The sequence below is a fragment of the Pteropus vampyrus genome, unplaced genomic scaffold, assembly GCF_000151845.1.
Source record: "Pteropus vampyrus isolate Shadow unplaced genomic scaffold, Pvam_2.0 Scaffold38, whole genome shotgun sequence".
NCBI lineage: Eukaryota > Metazoa > Chordata > Mammalia > Chiroptera > Pteropodidae > Pteropus > Pteropus vampyrus.
Window position 1 is genome coordinate 1831324 of NW_011888819.1, and position 10511 is coordinate 1841834.

Here is a 10511-nt window from a genome sequence, read left to right on the forward strand (position 1 = left end):
CCATATTCTAAATATAATTTGTAAACATTTGTTTTGTTTGATGCCATTAAAATACTGTACAGTTTGCCCTCTGTGTCTGTGGTTCCACATCTGTAGATTCAACCAAACAAAATCAAAGATATTTGAAAAAAAATTTATGTTGTTGCTCATGTGTACTATGTTGTCAGGCCTAAAATAATTGCATCTGTACTGGACGTATACAGAATTGTTCCCTTGTCATTATTCCCTAAACAGTACAGCATAACAACTTTTACATTGCATTCACATGATGTTAGGTGTTATAAATAATCTAGAGATGATTTAGAGTATATATGAGGATGTGCCAGTGTATATGCAAATACTACCCCATTTCACGTAAGGGACTTGAGCATCTGTGGATTTTGATATCCGTGGGGGTCCTGAAACCATTCTCCCAGAGACATCAACTGTAGCGTTTTTCTGTGTCTGTCCCCCTTCCACATGTTCAAGGACTTTCTAATTTTATGAATTGAAATTACTCTTCATTATTTCGGTTTCACTGTGTTTCCTCATACACTCACATGCTTGCCTGAGTTGGGATATCTATTTCTCAACCTCCATTTCCCAGTGCAGGCCCGAGTGATGCTAATTCTGAACATGACAACTGCATTACAAAGTCCATCCCCACCCATAACCTTAGGGATGTTTCCACCCATAAACCAAAAATTTCAGCTGCAAGGCTTGAGAGAGCACTCTCCGAACTCCATTTCTCTCTCCTGCAGTTTCATCGCCTTGCTTCTCCTCTCTTCACCTTGTGATTTACTGCTGCTTCCTTTTCTCAACTTGTAGTTTCCTAGGTCTCTAACTATCGGCAGCGGGAAGAACCTTAAATTCATGTGCACAGAAACCAAAATGCCACTGAGGACACAGAGTGCAGAGTAAATCCATCCGTACTAGAATTTCACCCAAAGGGGAACTTGAGATTGGCATGAGTGATTATTCTACACATTTCTACACATTTTTAGTAGGGCCTTTTGGCTTTTGTTCATGGTCTTGCCTCTTCTCAGAACAGACTTTTATTCTTCACCATCTGGGAAATGTGTATATTCACCCCTTAAACCCAAGTCAGATGCCACTTCCTGTAGGGAAACTTTTCCAGCTCCTTCAGGCAGAATTAATCAACTCCTCTGTGGCCATATAGACTTTAGGTGTCTTTTGTTACAAGAATATGTTTTATTTTCAGTACCTACTATGTGCTTGGTGTTTACCACATTGTATTAATATACGTTTGTTTGTCTATCTCACTTATTTGACTTTGAACTTTTCCAAAGCAATGATATTAACCTCACAGAGTTTAAGATGCTGGCATCTGGCATAACATAAGAACAAATGCTGTTTAAGTAAATGAGTAAATATTTGAATGAGTATTCTGACTGAATTAGTTAGACTATTTAGTAGACAAATGTAAAAACTAATTTATTAAATATATTAATACATTAATAAATTTATATATTTACAAATGTTAATTTTTTATTTTTACTTCTATTGCATATATTTTTATCTTTAGGTTTTATTAGCTAGATCAAAAATTCTGTAAAAATCAAAAATGATTCATTATTATACTCTCAGCTCAAGATACATGATGTCCAGTAGGCACTTACTGCATATTTTTAGAATTTGTGAATAAAGACTAAAAACACAACAATGTAGAATTGAGATAACTCAATCTTCAATACTTTTTTTCAATGGAAACCAACACATTTTATTTTTATTCTTTTCAACCCAAGCTAAATCTCTTAGTTCTACATCACTTTGATAAGTAACTGGACATGGAAAAGGTGAAAGTATGGACAGAGAGAGGAGATATAATCCATTTAGAGTCAATCAGAAGACTTTAGTTTGAAAAATTTCTTTCGGCACATGAGAAACCAACGGTTTGAAACCAAGGTAAACCCGTGGGTGGAACTGATTTGCACATTTAAAAACTGCCTCAAACTGCATGCATCACCTGACTATTTGTCAAACCATTGCCTTGCTTTTTCTTATGCCTAATTTGTTTTTGAAGGAAAAGTGGTATTTTGCTGAGAAGAAAGATATGTTTTCTCTCCATGGATATTTATCTTTCTTACTTCTGTTAAAATTATAGCTGTTGATAAGGTCCAAGACTCTTGCGATGGTGATTTTTGGTATAGCTATTGATACGAATATTGTACGTGCTAAGGAAACATATGCACAGACAAAAGTGCACATGGTGTACCCACAGCCAGTTACACAGAATGCTCATGCATGCATCTGTTGCCCATTAATTTTCTTCCTGCTCTTTGCATCATTCTTTTGAAGAAGCTCCAACAGCCTATTGCTTTGCCCAATTGTTTATAATGTCTATAAATCAGGAAATTGAACCAAATAAAACATCTAGGTTGTGTTTGCAAAAAATCTGAATATTTTGGTTTTGTTTTATTTTCCCAGGTTTAGAAAACATAAGATTGAGCTCTGCTTGAAGCTTTTTTTTTTTTCCCCTAGTTACTCATCTTTTGGGAAATTGCTTACTTTCTTCTGCCAGTTAGTAGGTTCAAACCACATTTTGGTGTATTGCTCAGTTTGTTTTTGTTTCTGCTATAAATGTTGACAGTTTTTCTTAAGAGTCTTGTGAGTAGGCAAAACAAAACAAAACATAACTCTAACAACTACACCCTTAGAAATCAGATAAAAGTGCCTGATGAACAGGGCTACCTTCTAGCACCTGTTTTTAACTTTCAGCTGTGACATTTTTAGCAATAGCTGTAGTACATCAATTAAACTGTGTTCAGATTTGAGCTCTCAATGAACTGAATTTGAAATATTAGTATTTCTATTAGAAACCCAGGTAAAGAGGACAGTTGGGGAAGGAATCCAAGATTTCAAGTTTGATTTATTGACTATGTATGTCAACAATATGCTTTTGATTTGCAGAGTAACGTGAAAAATACTCAGAATCTGTGCTTAGGTCAATTATGAGTCTGTATTTTGTGTCACAGACATCGTATTCAATCTTTCCACTTTATTTCCCGGTCACTGTTTTATAGAGGGATATAGTAGACAAGAAAGGACATCTAACAGCCTGAGTGAATCAGTTACATAAAACATTGATGAGATGCAATGAATAACACAACCTAAGGGGGAAAAAAAAAATCCTTTTTTTTTTTTTTTTTTAATTAAAGGTTAATAGACTACTTGTCCCAACTTGGCAGGTCTACACAATGTGACCACAAATTCAGTGATAATCTATGGCAACTTGACTTATATCATTTTTTTATTCATGTGATCTTGGTCTTAATATAAATATATACCCAAAGAATTTGTGTTTTTAGGTGAATAAACTATTTCCATGATTCAGCTACACAGTTAAGCAAAGACGCTAAATGTATTATTTACAACAAAAGTAACTGATTTATACCACTTGTGTTTGCATAGAGCTAAACAGTTTATAAAATAATTTCACCTCCATGACTCACTCTAGTGGAAGAATAAGGATTAATAGACTCATTGTGTGGATCAGGCCTCCAAGGATCGACATAATCCATTGGTTCATGACCAAGGTGAAAAGAAAACCAAGACGCCTTCCAAGGCTTATATCATAGTCCTTTTTTTTAGTGTCTGAAAATATACTCACTGCATAAGATGCATAAACTTAAGTTCCATGGCCACCTGTTAAGAAACAGTTTTTAAAACTTAGGCTTCTCCCTCTTATCAGTGAAATGGAATTTGAAAAAACCATAAGGCAACAAGAGATCCTGATATTTCTTCAGAATCCTGAAATTAGGACATCATTCTCTCCACAAGACATTTTGTGTGCTGTGCATGAAACATTTTCATAGGGACAATACCAAGATTTTGGCAATTTGCAGATGGTTGAGTCTGTCACTGAAGAGTAACTTCATTGAAAAACATTCCATTTAGTGAACAGAATCAGTTAAACCGCTTGGTTTCTTAGGAACATACGTTTCCCAAACTGATATTTCAATGATTGAATACCAGCTCCAGGAAAGGTGTCAGTAGGTGCTTCGAAAACAAATTGTGCAGAGTCACCATTTTGGGAGAAGGGGACACATAGATTCTGGAGATTTAAATGATATTAGTTTTGAAGTAAAAAAAACAAACAAACTATTAAATGTTTTCCTAGTGTTTCTCCAACTTATTAGAATACACACACATAAATATAGGTACATTTATATATATAAGGATGTATATAATTTATTAATGTATATTAACTAATATATATTAATAATTTGAGGAATTGAGTTTGGGAAATGTTGGAAAAAGGATTCATTTTCTTACTGATTGTTTTAACTTTGCGTTATCATAGCATTTTATAAGATTTGTGAATTCTACTATGTATATAATTTTAAAATATTTCCATGCCACTATTAAATCAGACTTATTGAAAATACAGATGAGACAGAGATTCAAAGTACAAGAGAAACTTCTTGTTTCAATGTATACATTTCTGCTTATATTATTTTCTGTTCCTCTAAAGAAGCTTCAGTCTGAACTTACTGACTTAAAACCTCGATCTGGAATTCCAGTTCTCTGCCCTCCCGGCCTATATGCCCTCTCAAATTCTCTCTCTCTCTTTCTTTTTTTTTTTTACATAATTGAATTCAACTCAACACCACCAATCGACTGGATATAATGGACTATTTCATCCCCAAACAGCAAAATATACATTTTTTTTTCAAATTCGCTTGAAACATTCACCAAGATAGATTACATTCTGGACCATAAGACATACCTTAAATTTCAAAGACTAGAAATCATACAGCATCTGCTCTCAGATCAGCTTATTTCCTTATTACATGATCACATTTGGGAATAATATCTTTCCTTCCTGTTTGGTAGGATCTGAATCTTTTAAAGCTATTTCCACTGGGGTCTTTGTGTACACCAGACTTTTAAGTGTCAGGTGAGAAGTCCCAAAGCAGTCCCAGGTGCCTGTTAAGACGTGGAGGCATAGCCGTCAGCAACCCTCACAGCAGCTCTTTCATGGAAAGGCCGTCCCTGCTTGTTATCCGGAGGATGACTGACTCATGGTGTTCCATGCTTTGTGTCCTTTTTGTTCCTTGGCCTGTGACTCACCTCCACCATGCTTTTTCCACTTTTAACTTCATTTCTCCCAGCTGTGACTTGTGTTCCTGGTTTCATCCTTGGCTTCCAAGTCATTGTTTTTTTTTTTTTAATCCATTTTCTGCTTCTGATTTATTGCTGATGTATCTTTCCTGCTTTACCCTCTGCCCTTGGCCATGGCTCTGACTAACTGTAAATTGCTGATCAAGGGCTGGTCGCTATTGCCTTGAGTGCTCTGACTCTTATGACCCTGGCACCACGATAACCTCGTTTGTGCTGTCACGATAGCGATAACTTCCTTTTCCCGAGTTATTAGCGAACATGTACCTTGTACTTCTTACTTGCTATTTGTCAAACAGTGCTTGCTCTGGTGAACAAGGCCTTCATAATGCAAGAAAAATTAGACTAGGTTTAAGGGATTCTGAAGAGTACGAATTATACTAAAATAGAATTTAGTGTACAAACACTGTTAGTTTCAGCAAATACTGGTCTCCTTCAAGGTGTTCTTGTGTTCTTTGTTAAATTATGTCACGAGTTGCTCATAGTCTCTCATTTAGCTGTGCCTGGTCCTAAAGGAGGCAGATTACAGGAGACCAGAGAATAAGTGAATACTTATCATGAGACAGTAAGAAATGCTGCTGTTACAAAATGGTTATGTAAGACAAGGCTTGGTATTGAGAGAAGGATGACGAGATCCGGAAATGCAAATGAAGAAGGACGTTTTTCTTTCTCATTCTTTCTTTTCTTCTTTCTTCCTACTATCAATATTTATACATTTTTAATGAGCAAAAATGGGATAAATACATTTAAGTTTAAGATAAAATACAAACGATCAAGTCATGCCTCCAGGAATGTTTCTATTTTGCTTCATGTGCTGCATATATTCTGTTATGATGGAGAGAGAAAGCTAAGATGAGCTAATTCACATTAAACACTGTCCAAGAAAACTATGAGCACATTTGTGTTAACCCAAAATGAGTAGTAGAGGAGATGGATTTAAGTCGGGAAGGAAAGCAGAAAACTAAATGAAAAGTTGTGATTGCTCTAACCTCTGTCGCCACCAATCTTTTCAGCTGATCACCTCTTACTTCACTTCCACCTCCCGGTCCTCTGGCAGGGAAGAAACTGTGGCCTGCAGAGACGTGCTCCAAACTGGGTTCCTTCAGCATGATCTACAGAGCTTTCAAACAGGGGAGGAATCCCGAAAGCATTGCTAATTGCTGATCTCTCAAAGTCTAAGGCAATAAAAAGAGAGCAGGGCCTCTGCTTCACAAAATGTAAGAGGCAGGCATAGTTTACATGCCAGACTGTAGTGGAAACAGACAAGAGCAAAAACATATATAATTCTTATAGAAGTGATTTTAACAAGAACAGAAACAGAGCATGCAATCCTACTTAGTGCATTCTAACCCTCAAATAGATTTTCAATCTTTCTATTTCTACCACTTTCCAGACTTTTGTATAGTGGACAAAATGTGAGTCATAATGGACTAATGAATAACATTTCATTTCACAAAACATTTATATAACATAATGGCTTTCAGACTGAGCGATTCTAGTGGGCTGTGTTCTCAAAACACCTCCTTCTTCCTTCTGGTCTTGTAACCTGATAAGCCCACTCTGCCCTGCCTCTCAACCTCCTATTGGGTTCTTATGCACATGTCACACAGACCTTACCAGAAGAAATAATACTGCAGGGCTTGCCATATGTCCTCAGTAGGGCCAACTAGAGTAATTTTTTTCAGTTAACATATCAACATGTGGGGAGAAAACTCTTTCATATGGAAGACTGTGAAACTGGATTGCTGGCAAACATATTTTCTACTAGACTGGGAGAAGCTGCCTGCAGAAAGAAGCCAAGACAGAGGGTAGTGAAAGGGATCTTGATGCCTGTAGTTCTTCCTTCCATCTGATGAGTTACACCAATGGTATTTCCAGCTGCATGAGCTGTGGATTTCTCTTTTACACTTGTGATAATTTAAATTAGACTTCCATTACTTGCAACGAAAAGAGTCCTAATATAGAGTGACAATAAATTTAAGGAAAAGTTGAGCTCAGTTTACCTCCCTACATTTGTGTTTGGGAGTGAGGGGAGGGGATGTAGGGAATAACCTCAGAGGGTGTCCCAACATGCCAGAGGATGACATGTTGGGCTTATGTGTCCATTCGGGTCTGAACCCCTCTGTAAACAGGACCTGAGGAATTTATTTTAATGCCTCAGGGCCAAACACTGTTGGTACAGGGCAAATGCTTAGTTAATGCTTAATGAGTAAAATGAATCTAGGAATAAAAATATATATTTCTGCAAGTACAATTTGGTTTGATGACGTCAGCTTTGTGGAAAGAGTAGATATGAGGTACATTTTGTCATGGAGCTCACTGTCTCTTCTGTTAAAATCCAGAAACCAATCCTTCATGGGTGTGAGTGAGGAGGCAAACAATTTACTTGTGACTTTACTCAACCCAGCAACCTTGAAGTGAAGAATATGGCTTTAGTAGAAATCAAGTAGTTTTTTTGTTTTGAAATTGAATCTTAATTGTACCTAATATGGTCCTTATGGGTTTAGGGAAAAATGCATAGATCAGTATTGCCTGGCACACAGAAAGTACTCAATAAATGTAAGTTATAATTAGAAAAACAAACCTACAATAAAAAACAAATAACACAGAAAAAGTCATGGCCTTTGTTCCATTGACAAGTTGCTTATCAATCATCAAATTGTCCAGATCTTGATCCCTTAAATATAAGATTGCATCCAAGAAAGAATGGGCCCTACTGTATACTTCTCCACCTCCTCCCCTTCTCTCAGTTTGCATACAGCTTTATCTCTGTTTCCAAACTCCTGATTTTGAAATTATGTGTAGGCAAGGCTTGGGGACACAATGAGTGCCATATCGTCATAGTTTATTTGGTTTCCTCCAAATAGTGGAAGACTCTGTTCCTGATAGTATCTGTGAACAACCAAATTTCTTTAGAATTCAGCCAGTGATTAGCATCTACTTTTCTTTCTGCTTCTCCTATGACATCTATGAGTGGGTATACACTAAGCTTCCTTGTTCTCTGTCTTCTGCTTGAATGCAGCCAATGGGGGAGGGTCTTCAGTGGGAGATCAGAAGGTAGAAGAAGAGAGAGGATGGGATATTGATTTCCTCAGCTCTCTCCCTGCTGGCCTGCAGTAAAGGACTGGTTTCTCACTTTACTGCAGGCCACTAGTCTCTAGGAAATCAGTTTCTTCTATACCTACTGCTGAAGTTACCCCTGGCTGAAACAGAGCCCTTACTTCTTACTTCAGCTCTGTCTCCTTATATTTCTTGCTTGGGATGTTTCAGTGTTCATTTTTGATTTCTTTTAACCTTTCCCACTGTTTGTAAATAGTCCCTTCATTTAACTTTTCTCAGTTACTCTATTGGAGTGTACCATCTACTTCTGGCTGGAACTCTCTCTGATGCAGAGCCTATTAATTGCCAACATTTCTTACTTAGGTAAATGATTTCATTTAATCTACACTTCAGTACCCGTTAGCAGTCCATGCTACTTGGATAAGTAAACTAGAACTCAGAGAATTGTATTAACTTGTATAAAGGCACCTATCTAACAAGCAGAAGAGCCTGAATTCAAAGCCAGATCTTCGGAATTCTTGTTTAGGGATGTAGCCACTAATACATGCTGTCCTGTCTTTTTTTATTTTTATTTTTTATTTTTTTAAGTAAGGCAGCCCTTAGTTGACCTCACAGATCACGAGGAACTTGTCAGCTTACAATCTCTTATTCTTTTTTAATTTTTAATTTTTAATTTCTTATTTTTTATGCCTACAGCACCTGGTCTTACTAGGTGGTCTCCTATCCAGGTACTAACCAGGCCTGACCCTGCTTAGCTTCTGAGATCAGATGAGATAGGGCTTGTTCAGGGTGGTATGGCTGGACACTGTCTTGTCTTTAGTTCCAAGTCTTCCACCAGTTCAGAAAAATTCAGGGAATGTATGTGCTTCTGTCCAATATATTTAAGGAACGATCCGATTTAGTACAACAACTTGTCTATTTATAAAATTCTTGAGAAGTAAATACATTCAAGTTTCTAAAAATACACATGCAGCATTACCTAAGTATTCACTTTATTATGTCTTATACTTGATTACTAGAGCCTTAAACTTATTTTTTCCTCCCTGTATTGGAATAATTGTTAGAAGAAATTTAACTGACTCGCATTGAAGACTCCTTGTCCAAAAATCCTTACAAGAATTCATTTGTTCTATAAATGTAATTTCATATTTTCTTTATTTCTAATTATTTGAATCAACCTTTACCCCAAATTATTTTACTTGCATCACTGAATATCTAAATGTTCGCAGAATCATATTTGACAGTCTCAATTCTAAATCTGACAAAAATTTATTATTTTTCCAGTCTTCTATTTTGTCCAAAGACTTCAGTACAGTTGGCACTGGTCAAGAATGAAATTTACACAGTTAGTCCTTTGGCCTTTGTTTGATAAAGCCAAACATTATAACTTTGATGATTTCCACTCAAATACCATTATTTTATTCCACATAACAGATGCTTGAATTTATCCCCCATAATCAATTTTCTTTAATTTCTTTCTGAAAGTTTAGTTTTTATTATTTTTATTTTTTTTAATGTTAATCAGCCTTCACATTCTCTTATTTCCTTGTGATATTGAACTATCCAGCCCATCAATGAGCATTTTCTTCAGTAGGTTCTCTGACAACAACGATCAAGACATAATTCTCCACCTTCTCTGCCCTGTTAAGCTAAATTTCCAAAAGGAAAAATTCAGCTTTTTATTAGATTGTCTGCCACCCCGGTCTTCATTTAAATTGAGTAGATTACTATGATAGTGGTCATTTCTGTCAGGAAGGTCCTGGCTATATTCCTGGTCTTTGAATTCCCAAAGACAAAGTTAATTTCTATTCTTAGGTCACTAACAAAGCAATGTGCAATTTCCAAATCAATCAAGACACAATTTTATGAGGAAGGCCTTGTTTTCACCGGGGCGGGGGAGGCGAGAAGGGAGCAATTTTAGATTTTTGTTCAGAGTCTGGAGGACAGCCATGCAATGCCACCAAAGCACAGGGTGATGGAAAGGAAAGAACAAACAATATTGAACCCAAGGCTCAGGTTAGGTCCTGAAACCATCTCAAAGTTAAGAAGTCTCTTTTCATGTTTCTCATCTGAGCAATATCTTTTCACCAATTCAGTGGTGAAAAGATAGAACGGATAGACATGCAAAAGGTTTTGAAACTGGTAAACCCTTTGCAAATTTCTTAGAATTTAGGAACGACATTTATGAACCAGTCACTTTGTAGCTGACTGAACATATTGTTACGATAAGACTAATTTTTTTGCACATATTTTTCTGTCCAACATTATTACATATTTTCCCACTTTTATTACTAGAGAACAGCCAGGCAACACCTGATTCCTCACATAAA

At 36.4% G+C, this 10511-nt stretch overlaps 1 pseudogene; it reads right to left on the reverse strand.

Annotated features, from left to right (window-relative positions):
• Positions 1–8868: 8868 nt before the first annotated feature.
• Positions 8869–8987, reverse strand: LOC111738479 (annotated as a pseudogene).
• Between the last annotated feature and the right edge of the window lie 1524 nt (positions 8988–10511).